We start from the raw sequence: 20,630 nt of genomic DNA, 5'->3' as shown, positions 1-20,630 counted from the left end.
CAAGAAATCTTTATAGCAATAAACTGTCATTTTTTTCCCGCCAAAACATCTGTTAATAGGTTTCATCCCATCAATAACGGAAATGTATGGAAACTGAGGCCAAAGTAAGCGGCGCTGCTGCCCGCAGCAATCAGGACTGCTGAATAGATTTTCCAAAGGACCTCAGAAAGAAGGGAGCTGAAATTTCGTTGCTCATTACAGGCAACACTTTTTTTCGCAGTATTTGGTAACTTATCACCCAATGTGCATAAAAATGTGATATAAACAATATTGCGAAGAAAGAAAAGTCATCAACGACCCAGAAATAAGTTGGGTGAAGCAACACAGGCAGGCGAAAGCAGAGGTGACATTTAAAGAGCAAACAAATACTACAGTCCTCCTTGTAGGAGACAAACCACCTGGTATTCACCCATACACTATCACAATCTGTATGTAGGGCAACACATGTTACCCATATCTGCTGTAATAACCAGTACTAATGTGATGATCTACGGAGAAATTAATGCGACGGAGGTCTTCTTACTGACCTGGCGACCTTGGCTTCCATATCTGGACCCACCAGGTCTTCGACATCTTGTTGCAACGTAACTAAATTGTACCAATTACCAAAGATGCCTTGGATTACAATAGAGTATTTCCCATAGATCATGTGATAAGTGTAAGGGCGGCTGCACAAGAGTAGTTTGATGTCTGCCCAAATTGTCACCCCGTATACATGGAGCCACCGACAGAGGACTAAGTGAGAAATCGCTAACTTTTCAAAGTCGCTCGGTTTTCAGCAAAACTAAGAACTAAACAACTTTCCGGCCGAGTAAACAGAAGCCAGTCCATGTTAGAGCAACTCCTGGCGGGTAGGCCAGAATGATACCCGGCACTCCGACTACATTCACTGGACAGGCTATCGCTCTTGTCAAGCACAGGAGGGATAGTTGGGCGGTAACATATGGGTTGGCTGTTGGGCGCTCCTGGGCCCGACAGTCTTGTGCCGCTTTCAATAGATCTACTTTGTGGAAGGCTCTATTTGTCCTCGTTGCCGCCTGCGTGGGGAATGGAGTCTTTAAAAAGGTCGTTGCATCGTTACCTTCACAATAAAGGATCTTCCTACTAAAAATAGCACCAAATCCAACGTACCCGGCACGTAAAGGGCCCTTTTACACGGGCCGATTAATTATTTAGATTCCCACATCCGTCAAGGAGGATCACCAATATGCACTGAATGGCTACTTTATTAGAGACCACTCTGAGGGAACATATAATGAGTTGGAGAACTTATTAATTTATGTTTTGGGCTGGGGTGGGTTAAATAGAAAAAAAAAATTACGTTATCGTTTTTTGCGTTTTTGTTTTAACAGTAGTCCCCATTTGGTAAAACATCATAACTTTCTCATCTGGATCAGCAGGATTACTATTCCACTAAGTTAGGGTGTCTGCACACGAACGGAATTTCCAGCGCGTTATTTTAGGCACATTATGGCCGCCTGCACACGAGCGTTCCGGATTCCGCTAGCGGATTTTCACGCGCGTATGGTACCTAAATGTGCTTGCGGATAGGTGCGGATGCGTGAAAAATCACGCGCGGATATACGCGGATGTGTTGCGGAAAAAAACGCGCAGAAAAACCAGCAGACACCCCTTATTGTGAACCCAACCCCTAGAGAACTGCCCATTCCCTGGAAAACAGCTTAAAAACCAACACCCAGACTCCGTTTTGTCCCTCTTGCTTGTGCGAGCACCGTTAAATTATTCTGGCAACATGCTTTCACCCGGTGAGCAGATGTCTTTGTGGGCATGGTTGATCCATGTAACTTTTTTCGGGCGCTTCTCCAGCGTGACTTTATTTCAGTCACTGCAAAAAAATTCACAAGAGGAATTCATTACTACAGATTTTGCGTTCTTACATCCTGCATTGGCAAGAAATACTACCTATCTCCCTCTACAAATTTGCCTGTGAAGCTCTGTGCTGTGTGTTGGGACGCCTCCTACCATGCCTACTTCCTGTAGTCATAGCAACCAGTGACTCCATCCGCAGCTGCACTGCGGATGTACTGCGTGAAAAAACGCACCCATTCACTTGTATTGGAGGCTTCACGCGCAGAATCCGAGCCAAATTAGAACAGGTCGCAGATTTTTTCACGCGCGTGAAAAAACGCGATACAAATCCGTCCGTCTGGGGACAACTGCGGATCCTCATAGGAGTATATTGGCTGCGGTCTGGGGCAGATAATGTGCCTAAAATAACGCACTGGAAATTCCGTTCGTGTGCAGGCACCCTATCTGCCCCAGACCGCAGCCAATATACTCCTATGAGGATCCGTAGTTGTCCCCAGACGGACGGATTTGTATCGCGTTTTTTCACGCGCGTGAAAAAATCTGCGACCTGTTCTAATTTGGGTCGGATTCTGCGCGTGAAGCCTTCAATACAAGTGAATGGGTGCGTTTTTTCACGCAGTACATCCGCAGTGCAGCTGCGGATGGAGTCACTGGTTGCTATGGCTACAGGAAGTAGGCGTGGTAGGAGGCGTCCCAACACACAGCACAGAGCTTCACAGGCAAATTTGTAGAGGGAGATAGGTAGTATTTCTTGTCAATGCAGGATGTAAGAATGCAAAATCTGTAGTAATGAATTCCTCTTGTGAATTTTTTTGCAGTGACTGAAATAAAGTCACGCTGGAGAAGCGCCCGAAAAAAGTTACATGGATCAACCATGCCCACAAAGACATCTGCTCACCGGGTGAAAGCATGTTGCCAGAATAATTTAACGGTGCTCGCACAAGCAAGAGGGACAAAACGGAGTCTGGGTGTTGGTTTTAAAGCTGTTTTCCAAGGAATGGGCAGTTCTCTAGGGGTTGGGTTTACAATAAGGGGTGTCTGCTGGTTTTTCTGCGCGTTTTTTTCCGCAACACATCCGCGTATATCCGCGCGTGATTTTTCACGCATCCGCACCTATCCGCAAGCACATTTAGGTACCATACGCGCGTGAAAATCCGCTAGCGGAATCCGGAACGCTCGTGTGCAGGCGGCCTAAGGGTCTCTTTAGAAGAGAGGATTTCTTGTTGCCCCTTTCACTTACTGTTCGCTTTAACCAGCGCTCTTTTAGTCTGGCTCAGTCACAGTGAATGTGAACGACTGAACCATTCTGAAGGCTGCCCCGACAGTGAGCGATGCTTAAACGAAAAATCGGTTTAAATGGACGAACAAAAAGTGAACGCTCATCATCGGCTGTTGGCTCACTTTTAGGTTGAAGGATACCCTTTGCCTTTGAACGATACTACGGTAGCTCCGTCTAAAAGCACTTTAAAAAACAGATTTTTCTTTATTTTATACTACTTTTGCACAATAACATGTTTTAAAAGAAAACCTGAACCTGCATCGCCGCGTACCAGATCCCATGACCATGTTAGTTTTCCGGCAGCGGAGCTCGGTGACGTCCATTTTCTTACAGGAAGAGTTGTAGTTTTTATTGGTACCACACTGGGATATAGGGGACTTGAGTGACTTTTTATTGCTTTTTTGGGGGTTAACCATCGGAAGCAAAAAATAGCAATTCTGGCAGGACTTTAAAAAAAAGTATTTTTACAGCGTTAACTACACAAGAAATACAATAGGTTATCGTTTGTGTCGTTATGAATGCGGCAATATCTTTTATGTGTAGATTTTTTTTTTAATTTACGCATTTAAAAGGGTTTTTTGTGAGGAAAAATGGGTATTTAACTTTTTTTTTTTTTAAACTTTCCTTTTTTAAAAACACGCAATTTTTTTAGTCCCTCAAAGATACGATCGCCCACTGCATTACTTATGTAGTGCGGTCTACTATGCCAATGACCACAACCTAATTCGAGTCCGCCGGTGGCATGGTTAGGCCGGTCTGCCGAGTTAGGCTGGTCCCACAACCAGATTTGAATTGCGGAATCTGCGATCATCCCCTGCACGGACGATCTGAGGGATTCTGCACACATTGAAAGAATAGAAAATTTGCATATGTACTCAGATGAGCAGATAGCGTTGTTGGTTTTTCGTCTACCATGAGACGACTTTGGTGCCTTCCGATCAAATTGTGGGGTGCTGATGGGTGACAGAAGGAGCCACCTCCCCATGTCGTCGGCTCACATGCTGCAGTTATTGACTGTGGCATGTAAGGTCTTAACCCTTTCCAATCCACTGTCTGAAGACATTCTGATTGAAGCCTGTACAGCTCCGATGTCGGAAGACGTCCGGCAGGGTATTCTTACTATATATTACTGGCCGCTTTGTTGTCGGGGGCCTCTCCAACATGTCCCATACCGCAGTACTGGCTCTAGCCAGCAGATGGCGCCATTGTATAATGGCAGAAAGAGAAAGCCCCCTAGGAAACCCTGAATCAAAAATTGGATTGCAAAGGGTTAAATTAACAGAATCGGAGGTCTCTCCTTGCAGTTAGAGCAGGAGCCTGTCTGTCAGTCGTCACTATTTTTTCTCCCCATGTGCAGCCCATTAGTCATGTCCGTAAAAAGGTGTATTGGCCATCACTAAGGGTTAATGGGGTCCATGAATTCCAGGTATAGCAGATAAGACTAGTCTTTGTCCCCTGCCAATAAACTGCACTAACTTGGGGCATCTTACAGTCAGACAGACAGCGACGGCGGAGTTGATGCTTTGACAGATACAAGCGGCATCTAAAAATAAATTCAAAGTCGCGCACTTCAATGCAAAATCTGAGGCACCAAGAAGGCATCTTGTGGCCTAGTGAACCTTCAGCATCAATTATCTGCTCACTTCAAGAAAGGAGATGACTGGAAGGAGCTGCAGAGAGAAGCGCCGGGTCCCAGCAAGCGGCCATACTTCATCTGCGCTCCACCGTGCCGAGCAGATCAGGCGATAGAAGCGCCGGCATCAACAAAACTGGTTTGTCAGTTTAATTACTACCTCAATGCAAGACAGGCAGGTCTGCGGCGCGAATGCCAGAGACGGCGAGGAGGCAGCCGGGTACACGGAAGACAATATAACCTCCTTAACCCTTATTACAGTCTATAAGTGACTGCTGGAATTACTAACAGCCCTGACAGACTACGTGGAGCAGCCATTACTGTGCGTAGATACGTGTAAACGCACGGTCTGCGATATATAGTGTACCACCCTAAAGGACAGATGGAAGCGATTCGCCAAAGGGGGAAACTACCTGGATTTACAGGCTAATATCGTGCGGAAGGGCATCTTCAGGAGGCACATAAGAAGTGGTGCTGTATACTGTGGAGTTGTGAAGGACATAAAAGAGGAGCAATGAGGGGAGAAGCCTGTCAATCAGCCACTCAACCATTCAGTATTGCTGAGCACAATCTTGGTGATGTCAGTCAGCTTAAAAATGAGTCAGGCCGGGTGCCCACGGGTGATATTTCACTGCGTTACCAACGACGATAACGCAATGAACACTTTTCATAGTATAACTATGGAAAGTGCAGCCCAATGTACATGAGCGGAAAATCGTGTTGATTTGCCGCTCATGTATTAAAAATCGTGGCATATCACTATGATGTGTTCGTCGCAAAAAATAGCGGTGGCTCCCACGGCGGTATTTAGCAATGCCCGTAGACAGTTAGCCTATAGGCCACTCTCAGGGTGAAGTCACACGAACGTATATCGGCTCGGTTTTCACGCCAAGCCGATATACGTTGTCCTCGTGTGCAGGGGGGGGGGGGGGATGGAAGAGCCAGGAGCAGGAACTGAGCTCCCGCCCCCCTCTCTGCCTCCTCTCCGCCCCTCTGCACTATTTGCAATGGGGAGAGGTGGGATGGGGGGGTGGGGCTAATTTGCAGAACTTAGCCCCACCCCCACCCCACCTCTTCCCATTGCAAATAGTGCAGAGGGGCGGAGAGGAGGCAGAGAGGGGGGCGGGAGCTCAGTTCCTGCTCCGGGCTCTTCCATCCTCCCCCCCCCCCCCCGCAGACGAGGACAACGTTCGTGTGACTTCACCCTCAGGTACGCGCGGACGCCGGACAGGCATATGGTCAGATTTCGCTGTGATCTACCGCATGCGGAATCCGTCCTGTTCACTGTGCAGATGGCCTCACACTGGCGCCCGGAAAAATGCCACATTTTACAGCGTTTTCAAAAGCAGTCGCCAGCGGTTTTTTAACGCACCCCATCACTGCAATGGTTGATGAGGTGCGTTAAAAGGTGCCGAAAATCGTGGCGTTACAAATGCCGCTTTTAACCACTAGTCTAAGAAGCTCCATTGAAATCAATGGAGGCATTTTACAGCGTTTGCAACGCGGCATCAAACCCCTGTATGAATGAGGCCTTGCAGACGGTAACCTCCAAGGCGGACTTCAGAAGCACGGCCGACCCCCGAAGGGTCCGTTTACACCAAATGACTATCGTTTGACGAGCCAATGATGTCAGAGTTCGCTGGTGCAGCCTGTTTATACCGGCATGTACATCATTGGCGCGCTCACAAGAGAAATTGTTCAGTCATTCACATTCGCTGTGTAAGTGACTGAGAACGAATGAAGGCGCGTCAGAGAAACTGAATAAGCGAATGAGCCAACGCCAATTTGTATGCCTGTATAAAATGGACAAACGGAAAGTGATCAATTAGCGTTCACCATCGACGTGCGTTGAGACCAAATGATAATCGGCCACTTTTGCTCGTTTGAACGATGATCGTTCTGTCTAAAAGGGTCTCAACTTTGGTGAACATGGATAAAAAAACTCCACACGTTAAATGAGCCGCTTCCCTTTTTTTCCCTCTCATCACTCCCTTCGAAAACCCACAGGATTTCCGTTTTGATACCGCTTCTCTGCTCCAAAATTGTAATAAAGATGGAATAATAACAGGCGGCCCTAACGGAAGTGTGAATGCACCGTAAACTGGACAACCCCTTTAAAATAGGAGGAGCCACAAAGAATTGCATACACAAACCTTTCCCAATCAGGGTTTCCCAGGGTGTGCAGAGCCCTGGGGGCTACAGGAGAGCTTCTCAGAGGCTCCGATGGAGGGTCTAGGCCTCGCTCTACTCACCACTGTAGCCGTGTCTGGATAGTCTGCATTAAGGAAATCAGCATGCAGGACCTGTGGTCAGCATAGCAATGCAGATGAGCTGGCGCCGGTCATGTGATCTACGTTGCTATGCCGACCATGGGTCCTGCATGCTAATTTCCTGAGTACAGGCTGCCGGGACACGGCTACAGGGGTGAGTAGAGCTGGGACCAATGGCAGATTATAATAGGGGAGTTTGGGGAGACAGCCTTGGGTCTGAGAGTCCAAGGGGGCCCACAGCTGTCCCAATTGCCCCTATTGTAATCCGCACTGCTAAACCTCTCCCTGCATCTGAAGAGCATAGCGGCAATATAGGGAGACCCCCCATTACTACTGGGGCCAATAAAGAGAGCCCCTCCCGCAAGCTCTGATTGGCTGAGACAGTCAATGAAGTGCTGTGATTGGTTCTCGGCCAGAACCAATCACAGCAATCTATTGCTGGAGGCGGGGATCTCAAACCTGGCCTGCAGCAATAGACTTGAGTGTGCAGGGGAAGCCGGAATCAGCAGCAGAGACCAGCGGCCGCGACCTGGACGACAGCGGCTAGGTGAGTATTGCTTTTTTTTTTTTCTTTCTTCAGCATCCGTGGCTGCGTTTACAGCTGTGCTCAAAACGCTGGCATAAAGAATGCCAGCGCTGCAGAAACCGGGCAGAATCTGCAGTAAACGCAGCGCTGAAAAACACTGCGTTTCTGCAAACACCCTGTGTGAGGGAGGCCTTAGGGCTAATGTCCACGGACAGATTGCTGCTGCGTTTCCTGTAGCCATTACGTTCTATTGAGCCTAATAGCTTTCCTGCTGCCAATGCTCACATGCGGAATTCTGCCACCGATTTCTGCTGCGGGAAAAAAGTCGTGGCATGTTCTAATTCACCGTAGATTTCCGCAGCAGGAGGTCTCCATTAATACAGTACTAATGGAGACCTCGGAAATACGCGATCACTCACGTTTTTAAACGCGATACTCCCGCAGATTTCCGGAAATCTGCGGCGCTTGTGGGCATGAGCCCTAACGCTGAGGTCACATTGGCAAGAATGTTGCACCGTTTTGTACAAGGACTCGTCCGTTCCTTCTAATGGGACCTTAAAAGACACCACATGGCACTTGCATGTCGTATGATGGGATGAATGGGAAACACTTCTGATCCTCGGACTCATGTAACACGCCAGAGGATCAGAAGTGATGCTAGGCGGTTTTGAATAAAAATGCCTCGCACATGTTGGCAAGCGCCATATTGGGCTGAGTTACTCGTCCTGATATCGCGCTCGCCCGTGTGAACGAATCCTAATAGACAAGAACCCAAAGACCTTGTACAGACGAAATATTACCATTGTTAGTAAAAAGGAGAAGAAAAAAAAAATCAATTCATGCAGCTGCAAATAAAATCACCAAAATAGTGTTTTTACGAACGACTGGGTTAAACTAGAGTTAACATTCACCCACCCCACGTCTCTGAAGCCGAAGGCTGGGAAGCGGTGGTCTCATGGGGGAGCGGACTACATGGGAGGAAGCGCACCAAACAGATTATAGATTTCTCTTACCCGGCTTTTGGCACATTAGGACAATTAATATTCTGCACGTCAGACCCGTTACGGACCGCGCACCGCGATAACAGCGCCGGATGAGGAACATTACCACAAACTAATTTACCACTAATATAGAAAAAAAAGTTTTTAAAACTACAACTATAAAGAAGTCTATTAGGCGCCTTTACACGGGTGTCTGCAACGGTCGAGCCACGAGACTCAGCGGTTAGAGCTTTGCACTGAAAGGGCCTGCCCCAGCCAATTCAGGTTTCCTGAAGGGTCCCAGTTACAGGGAAAAAGTAAGTGAACCCTTTGAAATTCCAAAATATAGTCTGATCGTCATCTAGACTGAACAGCCACTTTATTAGGCCGCGTCCCAGATATACGTTGCGTCCGTCCAGTGGATTGGTGCCAAACACTAACGCCATGATTGTGCCGCGGTCCAGCATCCGTAGCCAGGCGTTCTTCTGCACGGCAGCACTGATGCGCTGGAGGCCGCACAATCCCGCAGAAAACTGGGATCAGTTTTGGCATCAATTTCCCTCCCGGTTTCACCGTTATACCAGAGGGAATAAAAGCCAAGCCAGATATACGGTTACCCGGCAATTGTGAACATAGCCTTATAATAATGCTTGGCTTTCATTTAATTTGTAGGAATCTCAAAAACTCCTTTAAAAGAAACTCTGTCACATTTTTGCGATCTGAAACAAAATTTAGTGCAAGACGTGGGACCTGCTGCCCATTAACCCCTTAGTGACCAAGCCTGTTTGCGCCTTAAAGGGGTTGTCCCGTGAAAGCAAGTGGGGTTATACACTTCTGTATGGCCATATTAATGCACTTTGTAATGTACATCGTGCATTAAATATGAGCCATACAGAAGTTATTCACTTACCTGCTCCGTTGCTAGCGTCCCCGTCTCCATGGTGCCGTCTAATTTCAGCGTCTAATCTCCTGATTAGACGCGCTTGCGCAGAAGGGTCTTTTGCCATCTCTTCGCTCCGGCATGAGCCGGCATTCTGGCTCCGCCCCCTTGTACACGTCATCGCGTAGCTCCGCCCCCGTCAATGTGCCGATTCCAGCCTCCTGATTGGCTGGAATCGGCACATTGACGGGGGCGGAGCTACGCGATGACGCGTACAAGGGGGCGGAGCCAGAATGCCGGCTCATGCCGGAGCGAAGAGATGGCAAAAGACCCTTCTGCGCAAGCGCGTCTAATCAGGAGATTAGACGCTGAAATTAGACGGCACCATGGAGACGGGGACGCTAGCAACGGAGCAGGTAAGTGAATAACTTCTGTATGGCTCATATTTAATGCACGATGTACATTACAAAGTGCATTAATATGGCCATACAGAAGTATATAACCCCACTTGCTTTCACGGGACAACCCCTTTAAGGCGCAAACAGGCTTGTCAGATTTCCAAATTTTGGAAATCTGACAAGAGTCATTTTAACATAGAATAACTCCGTAAAGGTTTTGCATATCCAAGTGATTCTGACATTGTTTTTTGTCACATATTGTACTTCATTAAGGTGGTGAAAATAGACTGATCAAACTTGTGTATATTTATTAAAAGTGCCAAAAATGGGGACATTTTGAAAAAAATTGTCATTTTTTCACATTTTCAAACTGCAATATCTCAAATATGAGCAAACAATGTACACATTTTTATGAGATCTATATTTCCATCTGATTACTTTATTGTGGAAGCACATTGGAAAATTTCAGTGTTTAACCATTTAGAAGATGTTAATGATTATTAATAGAGAGTACTCGCTAAGGCAAACTACTCGAACGAGTAGTGCCTTAAGCGAGTACCTGCCCGCTCGTCTCTAAAGATTCGGGTGCTGGCGGGGGAGAGCGGGGAGGATTGAATCCGTGATAGAAGGTGAAACTAGCTTTTCTTTACTTTTATGTGATTGCCGTTTTCTATTGAAAAACGGCAGTCCCATGACCAGGGACCGCGTACCGCAGCCCCCCCGTGAGATCTCCAGCTCTTGGCTATGTTTGATAGCCAGGAGCAGGGAGATTTTAAAATTACCCTGGCAATCTGTGGCTTTTGTACATGCGTCCGCCATTTTGGCGGCGGGCGTGTGCGCAGAAGCAGTGGTGAGGTCTGCGGATAAATCTGGCGGCCTTAGGAACATAATTTCATCTACCCTCACGGATATGATTTAAATTACCTGGTCCGCGCGCTCTTCTGCAGACGCACCCAAGGTATAAGGTTGGGCACGCATGTGCAGGAGGCGCTATCGGGAGTGGGAGACCAGAATGCCGCAGGACATTGCGGAGGATGAGGGTGAGTACTTTCAGCTGCACTGAAATGGATCCGATCCATCAGGGCAGCTGAATCTTTAACTTCTATTTATGTTTTATTGAGTTTCATATGATCGCCGGCATTTGATAATTGTCTCGCGATCCGGGATGACCGCTCCGGCAGCATTGAGCTGTCACGTCCACAGCTTGCAGGGCCTTAATCCATGCAGGATGCATGTTTTTACGTCCCTGGGGATTAAGGCCCAGCAAGCTAGGACGTAAAAACACTATGGGGTTAGAGCAGCACCTTTATTTTCTTAAATAGATGCCGCGTGGAGAGACAAGACTTGATGCGCTTCCCATGCGGTATGCCAATGATGAGTAGACTATCGGAAGAACAGTTCTCCTCCTCCTCCCACCTCTGTCCTGTAAACATGACCACTGGAGCTTCCCAAAGTTTTTGCGCATTCACTGCAGTGAGGGATTGGCGTCATGCGCACTGACTTAAGGTAAATTGTCAAGAGCAAACTATCTGAGCAAATTTTTAACTTTTCTTTTATGGCAAACGAGCGGTTTAGACTGATATTTGTGTAAGGCCTCCTTTCCACGGACGGATTTCCGCCGCGTAATATTATGCGGCGGAAATCGGCTGCGCTGTGCCCACAGCTATTAGGTTCTATTGAACCTAATAGCTCAGGGCTCATGGTGCGGAATTCCACGATGGAATTCTGCACCGTAAAATCATCCGACCTCACCCGCGGCATGCTCTATTTGCCGCGGGTGTACGTGCGGACGGCTTCCATTGCAGTCAATGTAGCACAGTCATTGTAGCACAGCGGAAGATAGCGTGAAACCGCTTCCCCGCCTACCGCCAGCCACATCACATGACACGCCCACAGCGTCACATGACGCAGCCGGCCGTGTCACATCACGCGGCGTCGGTAGGCGGGGAAGCGGCTTTACGCTATCTTCCGCTGTGCTACAGCGGAAAATAGCGTGACGGACGGCTTCCATTGACTGCAATGGAAGCCGTCTGTGCGTACACCCGCGGCAAATAGAGCATGCCGTGGGTGAGGTCCGGTGATTTCACGGTGCGGAATTCCGCGGTGGAATTCCGCACTGTGAGCATTGAGCGTATTACGCGGCGGATATCCGTCCGTGGGAAGGAGCCCTAAGGCTGGGCTCGCGCACACACAGGTTGGATTCCCAGCGTATCATCCACATGGAAGATCGATCTCTCTCGTAAGCGTTTCCATCACTCATGCACAATGTTAATTGCGTATGTGCGACGGAACACAAGCATCCATTGACCTCAAATGAAGGGCACCTGCGCTAAAATAGAGCATACCGCGTTTTTTTTGCGCTTGCGCTATACGTAATTCGTATCGACAAAAAGCAAAAATGCATGCCTTTCAATCTGACCATGTGAGCCCGGCCTAGAAGCAGGTTACGGAACAAGAAAATCGCTCATTAGTCACTAGTAACTTTGTTTCAGCTCCCGGAACCAAAAGAGACTAACGAGTGACTTCTCACTCAGCATAAACAGGCAGCCGCTTACCTATGAACGACTGCCTGTTCACAGTTAACGGAGGTAAGCATCCAGAAGAGATCTCCACCTCCATTCACTGAACGGCCATCTCTCATCCCGTGTAAAAGCACTGTTACTCTTGGCCAACACTACGAGTGAGGTCACACACATGCGCCTGCTCCCGTAGTGCGGTGCATGCGCAAAAAACTTGGGAACGCAAGAAGTCTCCAGCTGCCAGAGAGTGATACGTCAATCAACACTCCAAGGGTTGCGTTTACAGGACAGAAATGGGAGACAGCCGACCCGGAAAGCAAGGACAGATGCCCATTGGACAGTTCACCCGTCGCTGGACTACGGCAGGGGTGGCGCGTCTCGTATCTCTCCGCGGCAGCATCTATCCAAGAAAATAAAAGTACCGATTTAGTCAGCAACGAGTTACATTTCTTTTAGATTGCAAAAATGATGTGACAGACTTAAAGGACTCCACAGGAGAGGAGGGGGCCTCACCAACCGGTAGCCAAACAGAACTGAGACCCTGTCCGCAAGGGCCGCACGGCACAATGTGTATGTACAGGCTTGACGAGAGGGGCTGCCAGACCCCCAACGACATGGGATAGTAGCACAACAGCCCAAATGTAACAGAGCCGTGACTACACATTGCAGGTGATGGAAGGTAATCTGTATATTCTGTAGCCCCCGCTCACCACACGCCGCCCGAGGAACTTGTACAAGTCTTCAGACTGCATTAAGATCAAAGTGAGAAGCTGGGATCCCGAGCCGCTGCGGTGGAAGCACTGGAGGCAGCGACATGTCACAAGTGTGATTCATCATGGCTGACACAATACAAGGAGAGCCGGTGACAAGGACACAACCGCTCCAGGAAACACTTACAAAAGGTGCGTCCCGGCAAACAGCGTCTCACCCCACACCCTCCACTAGATTGTTCTACCGCCACGCTGCCGTTCAGACAGTAGGTCACTGCGGAAAAGTTGCAAGAACCGCAGTTTTAGTTCACTTCGCATTACCGCAGCGCTACACGGCACAAGATGCAAGTCAGTCATCATTCTAGAAGTAGTGGAACTAAAACTCCCAGCATGTCCTCAGAACGTCTGGCCGTCAGGGCATGCTGGGAGTTGTAGTTCTAGGAGAGGAGTTGGGAGCGCCTGGGGGGCCTGTAACACAGATGTTCTGCGCATAGCGCGCGGATTAACCACATTAGCAGGTGGATTAGCGCTGGCGAGCTCCATTTACATGCAGCAGTCCTGTATGTGACCCATCGTTAGTATACAGTTTCATTATTGTTGGCAACGCGTACGCTGTTTACACACGGGCTGCGGGCACCAAGGGGAGGGGGGCTGGCTGCGGGCACCAAGGGGCGATAGCAATGTTCACATCGTATGTATAGAACGCACAATCTGTTCGTGTCATATACAAATCCACAGTTCTGTTCTGACTTGAGTGACATTTTGCGTGAGCGTTGTTCAGCACCCGGCGACGAATACTGGCGGAATTAAAAATCGAAAACTCACTGTCTTCCCCTGTGATTTTTGTTGCCAACAACCAATCACAGCTCAGCTTTCAGTTCTTACACCGCTGAGGCAAAATGAAAGCTGCACCGTGATTGGTTGCTATTTCTTACACCACGGAGGTAAAATGAAAGCTGCGCTGTGATTGGTTGCCATTTCTTACACTGCTGAGGTAAAATGAAAGCCGTGCTGTAATTGGTTGCTGCTACTTACACCGCCGAGGTAAAATGAAAGCTGCACTGTGATTGGTTGCTATTTCTTACACCACTGAGGTAAAATGAAAGCTGCGCTGTGATTGGTTGCCATTTCTTACACCGCTAAGGTAAAATGAAAGCTGCGCTGTGATTGGTTGCCATTTCTTACACCGCTAAGGTAAAATGAAAGCTGCGCTGTGATTTGTTGCTATTTCTTACACCGCTGGAGGTAAAATGAAAGCTGCGCTGTGATTGGTTGCTACTTCTTATACTTCTGTGGTAAAATGAAAGCTGCGCTGTGATTGGTTGCTACTTCTTATACCGCTGGGGTAAAATGTGAGCTGCGCTGCGATTGATTGCTATTCCTTATACTGCCGAGGTAAAATAAAAGCTGTGCTGTGATTGGTTGCTACTTCTTATACCTCTGAGGTAAAATGTGAGCTGTGCTGTGATTGGTTGCTACTTCTTATACTTCTGTGGTAAAATGAAAGCTGCGCTGTGATTGGTTGCTACTTATACCTCTGAGGTAAAATGTGAGTTGCGCTGTCAATGGTTGCTACTTCTTACACTGCTGAGGTAAAATGAAAGCTGCGCTGTAATTGGTTGCTACTTCTTACACTGCTGAGGTAAAATGAAAGCTGCGCTGTAATTGGTTGCTACTTCTTATACTGCTGAGGTAAAATAAAAGCTGCGCTGTGATTGGTTGCTACTTCTTATACTGCTGAGGTAAAATGTGAGCTGCGCTGTGATTGGTTGCTACTTATACTGCTGAGGTAAAATGAAAGCTGCGCTGTGATTGGTTGCCACTTCTTATACTGCTGAGGTAAAATGGAAGCTGCGCTGTGATTGGTTACTGTAGGCCACACAGATTTTCTTTTGCACAGCTTCCATAACAGTGCGGTGCTTGGCTCAATCTTGTGGCCCTCTTCGTATATTCCAGGACTCATATTCTGAAAATCTTTTTGAGAGCCCGATGTTCAACCCCCTCTCCCCCCCCCCCGCGCGCTTGTAGCGCCGTACAACGGTATATCCCCTAGTTAAAGACGTAATCAGACAAACCAAAGTTTCTAAAAGTCATTTCACACGGACGATGCTCCGCCGCACGAACGTTGGCACAGACCTGTGATCATGATAACGGGTCTGTTTATACCAAACCATCATATGAATAAACGGACAAATCCCGCCATCGTTCGCCCGTGCAGCCAGTTCGGACGCGCACATACATCGCTGGCTGAATGATTAGTGTTCACATAAAACTATGAACAATAGTCCTTGCCTCTAAACCGTCCCAAGTAAACGTGCCGCCGACCAACAGACCGGCGTCGCCTCATCTGTGGGCCGATCACTGCAAGGTTTACACAAAGCAATGAGAGCCAACACGTTCCTGAGGGCCCTTTTACACGGGACGGCCTGTCAGACGCAGATGCACAGCACCCCAGCAATAGACCTTGTGCTTTTACACAGGACCGAGCGTTACTAGTGAAGGGACCGAGAATGGTCTCAGCCCGCCTGCCTCCACTCACAGTAAACAGGAAGTCCATACAAGTCAACGACTGCCCGTTTACACGGAATGACCAGTCATCCATTTTTCTGCATGCAGGAACTAAACAAGGAAGCAGCGAATGAATTCTCGTTTGTCGTTCATTCGTGGCGTGTGATTACACCGAGTGAGAATTGTTCAAATTCCCACTGGGTCAGACAATCAGCGGGGATCCCGAGTGGTGGACGCATGCTGATCAGCTTCTGAAGGGGCTGCCCACCTACCAGACAACATGAAGCCTTTAAGGGGAATGTGTCACCACCTCTTTGGTGTCCTCACCGAGAGCACCATAAGGGCTCCTGTCCACAGGCGAATTTTCACTGCGTTCCCCACGGCAAGAATATGGCCGCAGGGAAAGCAGTGAACGCTTGCCATAGCGTTACTACGGAAAGCGCAGCCCCCCTGTCCACTAGCGGAGAATCATAGCGATTCTCCACTCGCGGATGGCAAATCGCAGCATGCTGCGAATTGCCGCCATTCTCCGCAGTGAGCCTATCAGTCAGATAGGCTCACAGCAGAGATCCATCAGTTGGCTCCTGCTCTGCGGCGGCGATCCGCTGCGAGATATCGCAATGCCCATGGACAGGCAGCCTAAGGAGGTGCCTGTCAGGGCTCCTGCACACTGGAGAGTGTGATATTGGGCTGTGATTCACGGCCCAATATCGCCCTCACAATCCTTCTCACAACCCCTGGATGCGAAGTGGTTTCACATGGAAACAGACTCGCATCCCCGTCTGGGTTCCCTTCATCGCGATGGTCTCCCACTGTTTTCAATGGCTAACCCCATTGACATGGATGCGCCAGCCTCACTATAGGGCTAAAGGAATCCCCCGTCACAGCTGCGGCAGAGGATCGCGATGTTCTCCCATTGATTTCAATGAGGCCGGTGCTGCAACCGCACGTGTGCCTGTCACTACCTTGTGCTGTCCTCAGATAAGGGTGCAACAAGATGGTGACAGAGTGTCTTTAATGTCCATTGTGCCAAAATAATAACAGCAGTACTTACCTATTCACTGCTGCCGCAATCCACCACTGCAGCCCCGCTGTGGTCCCAGTGTTCGTTGCTGCTGCTATCGCCAGATGTTAGGTGCCTGCTGTAGCGTCACCATTCCAAACACCTGCCATCACTTTGGGCTTTTAAAGCAAAGTAAAACTTTGTGAAGTGCGGCTGCAGCCCCCACAACTAACGGATGGGGCAACCATGTGTGAGACAAATACCATGTACTGCCAGGTATCCTATGTGATGGCTTGTTATAAAGTATACAAGCAGCCCACACAATGTTAAACATTAATGAACATCCCGTCCCTTAACTCCACAAACACAACTCACAGTTTTCACAAGTAACGGGTCGTTTCGATTTCATGGTTTTTTAAGCAAATTTCATAATCAGAAGTTAGCGGTCCACGAAAGCAACAGATGTCTATTACTGGCCGTTTCCATACCCCACATGTGATCCTACAGGTAGACTTACAGCAAAGTGCAAAGACTTCTAGAAATGCATACCCCCCCCCCTCCTTTACCCCCAAAAGAAAGACGCTTTCACAGGTCGAGTTATGAAACTATTCTGAAACTTAAGGCACAACGGTGATCACTTACATAAGTTGTAAGAGGCAGCAGAGTAGGGGCTCTTCTATACGGGCCGCAGATACCCGACAGCTCGTCCCAGCGATAATCCCTCGTGCTTTTACACAAGAACGATCATTGTTCAGTGAATAGAGGCGGATCGGGATCGTTGCAGCTCGCCCGCCTCCATTCACAGTAAACAGGCAGTGGTTCATAAGCGATTGACTGTCTGTTTACATGGAACGCTCATCCAGTTTTCTGCATGATGAAACGGGACGACGAATGAGAAGTGAACGAATTCTCGTATGCCGTTCAGTCGAACGCGTTTACACCACGAGAATCAGAACAATAAATCGTTCAGATTCTCACGGGATGGCGGGAATCCGAATGATTGTTATTGGCCCGTGTAAAAGGCCCTTAACCCAGACTAGCTGCCTCACATAAAACTTCTATTTTTGCCTGTTTATTACTATGCAGACAGAAATAGCCAAAAAGAGGATCAAAAAAATAGATGAAATGCAAAGAGACAGGTGCCACCGGCAGTCATCAGGGTGCATTAAAGGGGTTGTCCCGCGCCGAAACGGGGTTTGGTTTTTTTTTCCAATAGCCCCCCCCGTTCGGCGCGAGACAACCCCGATGCAGGGGTTTAAAAAAAAAAACAAAAACGGATAGTACTTACCCGAATTCCCGCGCTCCGGTGACTTCTTACTTACCTTGCGAAGATGGCCGCCGGGATCTTCACCCATGGTGCACCGTGGGCTCTGTGCGTTCCATTGCCGATTCCAGCCTCCTGATTGGCTGGAATCGGCACACATGACGGGGCGGAGCTACGAGGAGCAGCTCTCCGGCACGAGCGGCCCCATTCAGAAGGGAGAAGACCGGACTGCGCAAGCGCGTCTAATCGGGAGATTAGACACTGAAATTAGACGGCACCATGGAGACGGGGACGCCAGCAACGGAACAGGTAAGTGAATAACTTCTGTATGGCTCATAATTAATGCACGATGTACATTACAAAGTGCATTAATATGGCCATACAGAAGTGTATAACCCCACTTGCTGCCGCGGGACAACCCCTTTAATATGGACGAGTTACACAAAACAAGCGCAGAAATACAACCCATTAGTTTTAATGGGTCCATTCACATCGTGCATTCCATCATCAGCGCGTAAAGTCTCAGAGGGGCGGAAATCGAGACGTCACTAAGGATGGAAATGGGCGGTTTTCAAACACCGGGGAAGGAGAGAGCCCGGACCGTAGGCAGCGTCGGACTGCCCATTGGCATACAGCTGGAGGACCGCACCACGTAGCAGAAGAAAGTGAAGTGTGACTGTTAAACAACAAGGGTGCATTCACTTGGGTGAGAGCTTAAAGGGGTTGTCCCGCGCCGAAACGGGGTTTTTTTTTTCCAACCCCCCTCCCCCGTTCGGCGCGAGACAACCCCGATGCAGGGGTTAAAAAAGATCACCGGACAGCGCTTACCTGAATCCCCGCGCTCCGGTGACTTCTTACTTACCTGCTGAAGATGGCCGCCGGCATCTTCTCCCTCGGTGGACCGCAGGGCTTCTGTGCGGTCCATTGCCGATTCCAGCCTCCTGATTGGCTGGAATCGGCACGTGACGGGGCGGAGCTACACGGAGCCCCATTGAGAAAAGAGAAGACCCGGACTGCGCAAGCGCGTCTAATTTGGCCATTAGACGGGGAAAATTAGACGGCAACCATGGAAACGAGGACGCTAGCAACGGAGCAGGTAAGTGAAAAACTTTTGATAACTTCTGTATGGCTCATAATTAATGCACAATGTACATTACAAAGTGCATTAATATGGCCATACAGAAGTGTATAGACCCACTTGCTGCCGCGGGACAACCCCTTTAATTGCACAGCACATCGTCCGTCCGTCACCGCACAACTGCATGTCCCATTCTTGTACAAGACTCACGCAAAAACACAACATGCTGTAACTTTTCTGTCGCTGTGAGAGAAAAACCACCCATGTAAATACACCCATTACAAATCATGTGTATTTTCATGCATCTCGCAGCGCTTTTCTTGCCCGTGAGAATGCACCCTCAGATACATCAGTGGACTTGTATGAAAGGTGAGAGGACAATATGTGGGGAAATGTGATAAGAGGGGAGAGAGAACAGAACATGAGGAGCCGTGATGACTAAAGGCCCATTTACACGCAAAGACGATCGCTTAAAATTTGTTCAAAAGAGAACCTGAATGGCAGTTTTGAGCAATCATTTTGCATAAACTACTAAGGAGATCTTCAGCTACTTGGTAGCCTATTAGCGTGCAAATGAAGCCTTTCGCTGAATGCAGATAACAGCTGGAGGTCTGTTATCTGCATTCAGCTCCATTGCTCTCGAGCGGGACTGCAGCTAAAAGAATGCCATCAGCGCTATCCCGCTGAGAACTCAGCGTGCAGTACTGATAAGACCACATGATGATTTTCAAGCTGGCTTGAAGTCACGGATATACGAAAACTGCCCAAAGGGCACGAGTTTAGGCACAGCGTGTAAAAGATGGCTTTTAAGTGATCGTTGTGTCTAAATGGGCCTTAAAGGGAGTGGAGCCTCATCTTATGTGTGTATACAACTCAAGTTTGACCCCCCTCCCTTCTTTTTCTTTTTTCTATGTACACGACCATGCATGCACAGCAATTCCTTGGTGCATTCTGATAATCAGAATTGTCAGTATATGATATATTGTTGCACATGCAATTACCTTATGTAAGGAAAATAAATAAAAAAAAAAAAAAAAATTATATATATATAAAATTTTTCACCCTCTTTTTTGCCTTCCTCTGGATCCACATGGGTGAAGGGGGAAATGGGCTGAACTGGAGGCATCACATAGTAGGTTACCATTATAATCGAAAAAAGATAAAAATCGAGATTTTAATTTTAGGCAAGACTGCCCAGCCCTGCTTTGAAATCAATCACCCGTAGATCCCCGTTTAGCATCAACAAGCGTGCCTGAGCCTCATTTCAGGACCCCCCATATGTATGTCAGCTTCCAGCAGCCTGTATCTGGTCAGATGAGACAGCTTAGTGGGGGGTAAAAAATAAAAAAAAATTACCTGAAAGCACTGCGTAATAAGTTGGCGCTATACAAATAACAAGATTTATTTTATTTCTTTATCAGTCACCAACTGAAGGGACCTTAGTAATACCAAGCCGTGTGGTAACAGACTCGTTCACCCGAAACGGTCGCACACTGATCTAATCATGACTGATCCGCCTCGCCTTGTGCCAGGAGTAACATAGGCTTTTACTATAGGAAGGAACAGCGGCAAGCCGGAGCATCGAAGACACACAGAGTGGCCAGTTTATTAGAGACCCCGGAAGTTGGATGAAAGACCTTTCCTTGAAAGAATGTTCCTAAGAGATCATTCGTCTGTTGGTCGGTGTCTTTGAACATATCAGGGTGGTTTCACATCTGCACTCGGGGTTCCGCTTTCGGCTCTGTTTGGGGT

At 48.2% G+C, this 20,630-nt stretch overlaps 1 protein-coding gene across 6 annotated transcripts in view; it reads right to left on the bottom strand.

Moving 5' to 3' along the window:
* Positions 1–20,630, bottom strand: part of SMG7 (SMG7 nonsense mediated mRNA decay factor) — a 57,359-nt gene that overhangs the window by 26,968 nt on the left and 9,761 nt on the right. The gene's annotated exons all lie outside the window — the stretch shown is intronic.

Source organism: Eleutherodactylus coqui, chromosome 3 (assembly GCF_035609145.1).
Source record: "Eleutherodactylus coqui strain aEleCoq1 chromosome 3, aEleCoq1.hap1, whole genome shotgun sequence".
NCBI lineage: Eukaryota > Metazoa > Chordata > Amphibia > Anura > Eleutherodactylidae > Eleutherodactylus > Eleutherodactylus coqui.
Note: the sequence above shows the minus strand (reverse complement) of the source record. Positions and strands in the feature narration are given on the sequence as shown.